The sequence below is a fragment of the Ursus arctos genome, unplaced genomic scaffold (assembly GCF_023065955.2).
Source record: "Ursus arctos isolate Adak ecotype North America unplaced genomic scaffold, UrsArc2.0 scaffold_3, whole genome shotgun sequence".
Taxonomy (NCBI): domain Eukaryota; kingdom Metazoa; phylum Chordata; class Mammalia; order Carnivora; family Ursidae; genus Ursus; species Ursus arctos.
The window spans coordinates 48319682-48330308 of record NW_026622985.1 but is presented as its reverse complement, the minus strand read 5'-3'; positions in this window follow the sequence as shown (position 1 = coordinate 48330308).

Genomic DNA, 10627 nt, shown 5'->3' with positions numbered 1-10627 from the left:
CAGCCTGAGATGTAAGAAGATACATCTGGATCTCTACAAATGAACAACTCTGGCGCTGAGTATTGAGGTACGAATCGGGGAGCCGTGAATCTACGCACAGCTGTAGGAAGATAAACGGAAGGGGGAGGGAGCCGCCGTGCTTGGGGGAAGCAGTAGCCACCTGTGCTGGGAAGTGGGCCGGACTCTCTGATGGGTAGCAGTGGGGAAACCAGACTGAAACCGTGAGATCAGGCTTGCTCGCAAGAACCAGACCAAAACCAGGAGCTCCAGAGCACGGACTCGAACCAGACTGAAAACGGGAGCTCCAGGGCGCACTCGAACCAGACTGGAACCGGGAGCTCGGGAGCAGGCACGTGGGAACTGGGGGTGGCTAAAGGTGTTAGAAGCACAAAGGGCAGAGATGTGCCGGCACTGGGAGAACGGCTGTGGGGCACACAACCTGGGACGCTGTGGGGTTTTTAGCAGCATTGACAGAAACAGAGTTAGAGTGGCCAGGAGAGCTCAGTGGAGAGCAGACTGCGATCTCTCTGTTCTGAGACAGAGGCTTGGATATGGTCACTGCTGCTCTGACCCTCTGAAGAGTCACAGAAAGCCGCCAGGGAAAGCTGCCAGAACACAAAAACCCAGAAATACCGGTTCACATTGTTTCCATCCCCATCGCCCCTCGCAGGGGATGGGGCATCTCTACCCAAATAGGGTTGCCTGAATATCAGTGCGGCAGTCCCCTTCCTCAGAAGGCAGGCTAAAAAATCAAGAAGCCCACATCCCTAAGATCCCTATAAAACAAGTGCACACTGCCTGGGTCCTGGTCAATAATTTGGGCTCTGTACATCCCCGCAACCACACTTCATCAGAATGACAAGGAGGAGGAACCTCCAACAAAGGAAAGAAACAGAGACTGTGGCCTCTGCCACAGAACTAACGGGTATGGATATAACCAAATTGTCAGAAATGGAGTTCAGAGTAACAATGGTCAAGATGATGTGTAGGCTTGAAAAAAATATTAACGAAAATATTAGCGAGAATATAGAATCTCTAAGGGCAGAAATGAGAGTGAATCTGGCAGAAATTAAGAATGCTATGAATCAAATGCAGTCTAAACTGTATGCTCTGATGGTCAAGGTAAACGAGGCAGAAGAACGAATTAGTGAGTTGGAAGATGAGATGACAGAAAAGAAGGAAAAAGAGGGAACATGGCTTAAAAAAACTCCAATTTCAAGAAATAAGACTACGGGAGATTACTGACTCAATGAAACATTCCAATGTCAGAATCATCGGCATCCCTGAGGGGGTGGAGAAAGAGAGAGGTCTAGAAGAGATATTTGAAAAAATTATAGCTGAAAACTTCCCTAATCTGGCGAAGGAAACAAGCATTCATGTCCAAGAGGCAGAGGACCCCTCCCAAGATCAATGAGAACAGACCAACACCACATCACATAATAGTACAATTCGCAAATCTTAGATCCAAGGAAACAATCTTGAAAGCGGCCAGGGGAAAGAGAATCCTCACCTACAGAGGGAGGAACATCAAAATAACGGCAGACCTGTCTACAGAGAGCTGGCAGGCCAGAAAAAGCTGGCAAGACATATTCAGAGCACTAAGTGAGAAGAACACGCAGCCAAGGATTCTTTATCGAGCAAGGTTGTCATTCAAAAGGGATGGAGAGACAAGGAGTTTCCAAGACTGGCAGAAACTGAAAGAATATGTGACCACCAAGCCAGCCCTACAAGAAATATTAAGGGGGATGGGGCGCCTGGGTGGCACAGTGGTTAAGTGTCTGCCTTCAGCTCAGGGCGTGATCCCGGCGTTCTGGGATCGAGCCCCACATCAGGCTCCTCCGCTATGAGTCTGCTTCTTCCTCTCCCACTTACCCTGCTTGTGTTCCCTCTCTCGCTGGCTGTCTCTCTCTCTGTCGAATAAATAAATAAAATCTTAAAAAAAAAAAAAGAAATATTAAGGGGGGTTCTATAAGAGCAAAAAGACCCCAAGAGTGATACAGAACAGAAATTTACAATCTATAGAAACAAAGACGTCACAGGCAACATGACATCATTAAAATCATATCTCTCAATAATCACTCTCAATGTGAATGGCCTAAATGCACCCATAAATGCCACAGAGTTGCAGACTGGATAAAAGACATGACCCATTCATATGCTGTCTACAAGAGACTTGTTTTGAACCTAAAGATACATCCAGACTGAAAGTGAAGGGATAGAGAACAATTCTTCATGCCAACGACCTCAAAAGAAAGCTGGGGTAGTGATTGTCATATCAGACTGATTAGATTTTAAGCTGAAGACTGTAGCTAGAGATACAGAAGGACACTATATTATTCTTAAAGGATGTATCCAACAAGTGGATATGACAATTATAAATATCTATGCCCCCAACAGGGAGCAGCTAGATACACAAGCCAACTCTTAACCTTGCAGCAACATGGACGGGACTGGAGGAGATTATGCTAAGTGAAATAAGTCAAGCAGAGAAAGACAATTATCATATGGTTTCACTCGTTTATGGAACATAAGAAATAGGAAGATCAGTAGGAGAAGGAAGAATGAAGGGAGGGGTAAACAGAAGAGGGAATGAACCATGAGAGACTATGGACTCTGGGAAACAAACTGAGGGCTTCAGAGGGGAGAAGGGTGGGGGATTGGGATAGGCCAGTGATGGGTATTAAGGAGGGCACATATTGCATGGTGCACTGGGTGTTATATGCAAGTAATGAATCGTGGAACATTGCATCAAAAACTGGGGATGTACTGTATGGTGACTAATATAACAAAATAAATATTATTAAAAAAAAGAATAAAGACACATATTGATAATAATACATTAATAGTAGGGGACCTCAACACCCCACTCTCAGGAATAGACAGATCATCTAAGCAGAAAATCAACAAAGAAACAAGAGCTTTGAATGACATACTGGACCAGATGGACCTCATAGACATATATAGAACACTACACCCCAGAACAACAGAATACTCATTCTTTTCGAGTGCACATGGAACTTTCTCCAGAATAGACCATATACTGGGTCACAAAACAGGTCTCAACTGATACCAAAAGACTGAGATTATTCCCTGCATATTCTCAGACCACAGTGCTTTGAAACTGGAACTCAATCACAAAGAAAAATTTGGAAGAAACTCAAACACTTGGAGACTGAGAACCACTCTGCATAAGAATGATTGGGTAAACCAGGAAATTAAAGAAGAATTTAAACAATTAATGGAAACCAATGAGAATGAAAACACAATGGTCCAAAACTTATGGGACACTGCCAAGGCGGTCCTAAGGGGAAAATACATAGCCATCCAAGCCTCACTCAAAAGAACAGAACAATCAAAAATGCAGTCCTTATATTCTCACCTTAAGAAGCTGGAGTTGGAACCGAAGAACAGGCCTAACCCATGCACGAGAAGGCAATTGATCAAGATTAGAGCAGAGATCAATGAATTAGAAACCAGAAACACAATAGAGCAGATCAACAAAACTAGAAGCTGGTTCTCTGAAAGAATAAATAAGATCGATAAGCCACTGGCCAGACTTATTCAAAAGAATAGAGAAAGGACCCAAATTAATAAAATTATGAATGAGAGGGGAGAGATCACGACCAACACCAAGGAAATAGAAACAATCATTAGAAACTATTATCAACTACTATATGCCAATAAATTAAATAACCTGGAAGAAACGGATGCCTTCCTAGAAACCTGGAAACTACCAAGACTGAAACAGGAAGAAATTGATGATCTAAACAGACCGATTAATCATGAAGAGATTGAAGGAGTGATCAAAAACCTCCCAAAAAACAAGAGTCTAGGGCCTGACAGATTCCCCGGGGAATTCTACCAAACATTCAAAGAAGAAATAATACCTATTCTCCTGAAGCTGTTTCAAAAAATAGAAACAGAAGGAAAACTACCAAACGCATTCTATGAGGCCAGTATTACCTTGATCCCCAAACCAGGCAAAGACCCCCTCAAAAAGGAGAATTACAGACCGATATCCCTGATGAATATGGATGCCCAAATCCAACAAGATCCTAGCTAATAGGATCCAACAGTACATTAAAAGGATTATCCATCACGACCAAGTGGGATTCATCCTTGGGATGCAAGGGTGGTTCAACATTCGCAAATCGATCAGTGTGATAGATCACATTAATAAGAGAAGAGATAAGAACCATATGATCCTCTCAATTGACGCAGAAAAAGCATTTGACAAAATACAGCATCCTTTCCTGATTAAAACCCTTCAGAGTGTAGGGATAGAGGGCATATATCTCAATTTCATAAAAACCACCTATGAAAAACCTACAGCGAATATCATTCTCAATGGGGAAAAGCTGAGAGCCTTTCCCTTAAGATCAGGAACATGACAAGGATGCCCACTCTCACCATTATTGTTCATCATAGTACTAGAAGTCCTAGCAACAGCAATCAGACAACAAAAAAGAATAAAATTTATTCAAATCGGCAAAGAAGAAGTCAAACTCTTTCTCTTTGCAGGTGACATGATACTTTATATGGAAAACCCAAAAGACCCCACCCCCAAATTACTAGAACTCATACAACAATTCAGTAATGTGGCAGGATACAAAATCAATGCTCAGAAATCAGTTGCATTTCTATACACGAACAATGAGACTGAAGAAAGAGAAATTAGGGAATTGATTCCATTTACAAAAGCACCAAAACCCCATAAGATATCTCAGAATAAACTTAAGCAGAGAGGTAAAGGATCTATACTCTAGAAACTACAGAATACTGATGAAAGACATTGAAGAAGACACAAAAAGATGGAAAAACATTCCATGCTAATGGATCAGAAGAATAAACATAGTTAAAATGTCTATGCTACCCAGAGCAACCTACACTTTCAATGCCATCCCGATCAAAATACCAATGCCATTTTTCAAAGAGCTGGAACAAACAATCCTAAAATTTGTGTGGAACCAGAAAAGACCCCGAATCACCAAGGAAATGTTGAAAAAGAAAAGCAAAGCTGGGGGCATCACATTGCTTGATTTCAAGCTATACTACAAAGCTGTGATCACCAAGACAGTATGGCACTGGTACAAAAACAGACACATAGACCAATGGAACAGAATACAGACGCCAGAAATGGACCCTCGACTCTATGGTCAACTAATCTTTGACAAAGCAGGAAAAAACATCCAGTGGAAAAAAGACAGTCTCTTCAATAAATGGTGCTGGGAAAATTGGACAGCTATATACAGAAGAATGAAACTTGACCACTCTCTCACACCATACACAAAGATAAACTCCAAATGGATGAAAGACCTCGATGTGAGACAGGAAACCATCAAAATCATGGAGGAGAACATAGGTTGTAAGCTCTTCAACATCTGCCACAGCAACTTCTTTCATGACACGTCTGCAAAGGCAAGGGAAACAAAAGAACAAATGAACTTTTGGGACTTCATCCAGATAAAAATCTTCTGCACAGCAAAGGAAAGTGTCAACAGAACAAAGAGGCAACCCACGGAATGTGAGAAGATATTTGCAAATGACACTACAGATAAAAGGCTGACATCCAAGATCTATAAAGAACTTTTCAAACTCAATACACGAGAAACAAATAATCAAATCAAAAAATGGGCAGAAGATATGAACAGACACTTTTCCAATGAAGACATAAAAATGGCTACAGACACATGAAAAAATGTTCAAACTCATTAGCCATCAGGGAAATTCAAATCAAAACCACATTGAGATACCACCTTATGCCAGTCAGAATGGCAAAAATTGACAAGGTAAGAAACAACAAATGTTGGGGAGGATGTGGAGAAAGGGGAACCCTCTTACACTGTTGGTGGGAATGCAAGTTGGTACAGCCACTTTGGAAAACAGTGCGGAGGTTCCTCAAAAAGTTAAAAATAGAGCTACCCTAAGACCCAGCCATTGCACTACTGGGTATTTATCCCAAAGATACAGACATAGTGAAGAGAAGGGCCATATGCATCCCAATGTTCATAGCAGCATTGTCCACAATAGCTAAACTGTGGAAGAAGCCGAGATGCCCTTCAACAGACGAAGGATAAAGAAGATGTGGTCCATATATACAATGGAACATCACTCAGGCATCAGAAAGAACGATTACCCAACATTTGCAGCAACATGGACAGGAGTGGAGAAGATTATGCTAAGTGAAATAAGTCAAGCAGAGAAAGACAATTATCATATGGTTTCACTCATTTATGGAACATAAGAAATAGCAGGGAGATCGGTAGGAGAAGGAAGGGAAGAATGAAGGGGGGGTAAACAGAAGGGGGAATGATCCATGAGAGATTATGGACTCTGGGAAACAAACTGAGGGTTTCAGAGGGGAGGGAGGTGGGGGATTGTGCTAGGCCGGTGATGGGTATTAAGGAGGGCACGTATTGCATGGAGCACTGGGTGTTACATGCAAACAATGAATCACGGAACACTACATCAAAAACTAATGATGTACTGTATGGTGACTAACATAACATAATAAAAAATTTAAAAAAAAATAGAAAAATAAAACTAGATAGAGCAAAAAAAATGTGAAAACAAATTCCTACCAATTAATAAATAAATAATGAATTTATACATATAAATCAAATTCTGAGCTATTGTCTACAAAGAAAATGTCCATTTTTAATGATATTTTTAAGGCAGTCAAATTAAACCCAGAGCAGATGCCACCCTCAGCCCATTGAACAAGTCACTGGATAGTTTCATTTCTAAGTTAGCATAGCAGAAATTGTGTCTGTTCACCCATCATAAAAGCAAATCACATAAACTTATCACAGATAAAAGATAAAAAGAAAAATAAAATTCTTCAAAGAGCAAAAGGAATTACATATGAAGCACAGAGAGCTTTGCAGTAATTCAAATTGATTGACTGAGACAGTAGAAGCATTGCCCATAAGTCTGTCAGTTTCTCAGCCTGCTTTTTAAATATGGTAAAAAATAACCCTCCCAACTAAACATGTCTTGCCATAGGGATTTCACTCACTACCACCAAAAGATCATTGAGAGGAGATCTTAAGACAACCAACAGACCATCCAAGCTTTATTGAACATCTATGTATAAGACACTATGCAAAGGTTGTGGAGGGTAAGTTTTATATTTGGTCATTTACTAAAATTTATTAACTAAAGTTAGTGCTGAAAACTGCTGAGTAATTGTCTTCTCTCTTTGATGCTAAAAATGTAAAATCTGTTATAGTTTTTATACAAATTTTCCAAGGGATTAAGAAAGGAAAACATTTGAAGTTACAGAACATTCCAAAGAGTGGAAGACAGCTTGCTTGGATTTTCTCTAGAACTTGAAAAATCTAATTATTACATGTGGGAAAAGACATGTGGGGATAGTATGACAGGGCTTCCCCATGTTCACTACTTAGACAAAATATACATCTTTATATAAAATGCTCCTTTCCTATTCTCCCCAATGTTCATATAATTTCTGTGTTCCTCACTGAAAATCTTTCAACTTGTCTCCATCATTCTGGATAAGAGTTCCTAGTTCCTAATCCAGTTCTTTGGTATAGTTTTACTAACATTCATTATGTCAAGAGAAATTATTACTGCTTTCCTTTCTGTGACATCATCTTCCTCCAAGTTGGCCTCTGTAAACCAACACTTTGCAAATCCTTTTGTGGTAAAGAGTGGGCTTACCCTAGTCAAAAATTGGTCTTCTAAACCTTTCCATATCCAGCAGTTATTGCCTTCCCCACCCAGCACCCTGAGTAACCAACCATTCTGGCCTCTTCCTGTCTTCCAACATGCTTTCTTACCTCTTCTTTCCATCCTCAAACCACAACATCAAATTCCTTTCAGTGTTGGGGGCGTCTGGGTGGCTCAGTCGATTAAGCATTCGACTCTTGGTTTCGGCTCAGGTCATGATCTCAGAGTCGTGAGATCGAACCCTATGTCAGGCTCTGCACTCAGTGGAGTCTGCTTGTACCTCTCCCTCTGCTCCTCCCCACTCTCTCTCTCTAAAATAAACAAACAAAATCTTTAAAAAAATTTCTTTCAGCGTTAACAACCAGTGCCTCAAATGTCTTTTATGATAGCACCTGATAGATTTGAGAACCTGAAGGTCTAATGAGGGCGTGTTGGAGAATTTTCCCATAGCAGCATAGGCTCTTGTCTGTAAGTTAACACAAGGATATTTACAAGGTCCTAAAGACACCATGTCTTTTCCCTTGTCATCCAACCCAGGGAATAATCCCCTATTAAGAAATACTTAATACCCTATGAAGTAGTACTTAATTTGCTGAATTCTTATTGACCTAATCATAAGCTGTAGCTTATTTTTTCTTGTCTTCCACAAATAAAATTTTATGTAATTTCTTTTCCTTTTCTTCTTATCAATTTGCCATAGCTTAGACATGAATTATCCATGTACTAAATGGTTAGGAGACCACTGAGTTTTGAAATGGCAGTAGGGATAAGTGATACCCTGGTGGCCAAAAGTTGTATTCCCAATTCCAAAACCTCTAACAAAACAGTAAATTAAAAAAAAAAAAAAAAGTGAAGTCAATACTCAAGAAGGATATGGTTATTTAGCTGTTTCCTACTCATATTCTAATTAGTTTCCAGTACTATTATTGAATTAACATGCATTTAATAAAGGTGTTTTAAACATCAATTATCACAACCAGAAGTAGAACAGCATTGGGGTATCCTATACTAATTACTGAGGACCACTTCAAACTGATTTAAAACATTTCAAGATTTCATTTTAATATTTTATTTGATTTACATTATTTAGCATTTCATTTAATATTTTAATTTAATATTTTGAAATATTAAGAGAGTTTGAGGTAAATCAATTTTCTATTAATAAATTTTATCTTCATAATTAGGAATGTATTACTTAGAATACAAAATGACATATTAAATTTGAGAGCCTTTGAGATCGATTTCATTTCACAAGTTTTCCATCACTCATTATCATATAGCATCAGTCACTCACACTCACTAAAGATAATGTTTAAATTTTCTTTCCCACCATCTGCCCCACCCCCAGCTTCCACAGAGCCATGGCATATCCTATTTTTCCTTTCTTTTTTAAAAAAATGATTTTCTGAACTAAATATATTTTTTGGAGACAAATTAAATGGTTTCCATGTTCAAATGAAAATATAAATCACCTGTTCCTGGTACCCTGGCCTGAGGCTACTGACTTCAGGAAACTATGGCTTTGTTGGTAGCGGGAAATAGGACCTATGCTGAGCGGCACCACATAACCTACATGTATCTGTGGCAAAATTTTTCAATAGAGACAGGCTAGGGAGGGTAATGAGTGTGTTTTATTTCTACTCTGGGGTAGTATCTGTTTCAGGGAAATCAGGGCCAATTGACCTTTTGCCAGTTATGTAAGAAATCCCATGTGGAAATCTGTATTAGCTGGCATCATATTACTATTTTTTCCAGTGATATTTTAGTACCTTTTATAGTTGGCTTCCAAAGCAGCTGCCTAGTTAGACTACCCCTTAATATGACTCGGCTCACAACAATCATAGTTATCGAATTAACATTCCGGACAGTACTTCCTTCTAATGGCAGGAAAACCCCACTGTGGCAACTGCCAAGGGCAGAATCTCTTTGTAGAGAAATCCCCAGCTAATATGCAGTGGTGTTATATCTATCATACATTAATCTGCACAGGCTTCACAACTTCTTAGAGCCTTGGAAAGCAAGACCGCTTCTTTTTCTGTGGTTGGCTTCAAATGAAATCATTCAGTAGATCATAGATTTTCCCCCCGTATGAATAGATGACTATAAGGATTTTTTTCTACTAAAAATTCTTGATTCAGTGCAGATGAGCAGGAAGAAAAGAGATTCCATTTTCTACTAGAAGAAAGGTTATTAATCATAGCAAAGAGTAACATATAGCTCCTCCTTTTGATGATTTTTCTACAGTCATGCCACAAAGCAGGTTTGCTCTTAGCTCTTTTAGCCTTCTTTTCTAAAGCATCTTCTGCTCTCCTGGTGTTTTCCTTCAAGTGTTCATGGTTATTTCTGTCTTCTAAGTTCTGTTTGCATGCACTACTCTTGTGGGTAGATGAGTTTAAATTTAATGCACAGTTTTCTTAAGAGTATTTGTATTTTTCCTAATGAAGTTAAAAACTTTCCTTATTTTAAATACATTTTCTGCTCTATGATTGGGGGGGTAAATTTGGGGCAGAGGGCTGAATAGCTCTGATGATACAGTTTAGGAATGACTTTGGCACAAAGTCCTATATAAGAGTTTATCAGACTTGAACAGCAGTTTCTTACCATAGCCTCCAACGTGAAACCAGGTTTAGAGAAATGCTGAGGCAAAGCAAAATGGCATAAAATTTGGTGATATATTTGAAAATACAAAAGAAATCTTAGTCGCTTCCTACAGATATTTCAATGACTTTGCAAAGATTGTTATGTGGGGCACAGACTATTGATAGTGATAGTTTTGATTAGGAATGTTGGAGGCACTCTCCTGGCCCCATTATTGATAACAAGCTCTTGCAGACACTTACCCCCACTGGGGCTAATGTTGTGGTTGGACCAATCTTGTGCTTCTTACTATGATTGCAGGACATACTTCAGCAAAAACCAGTAGGGTACTTCAAAG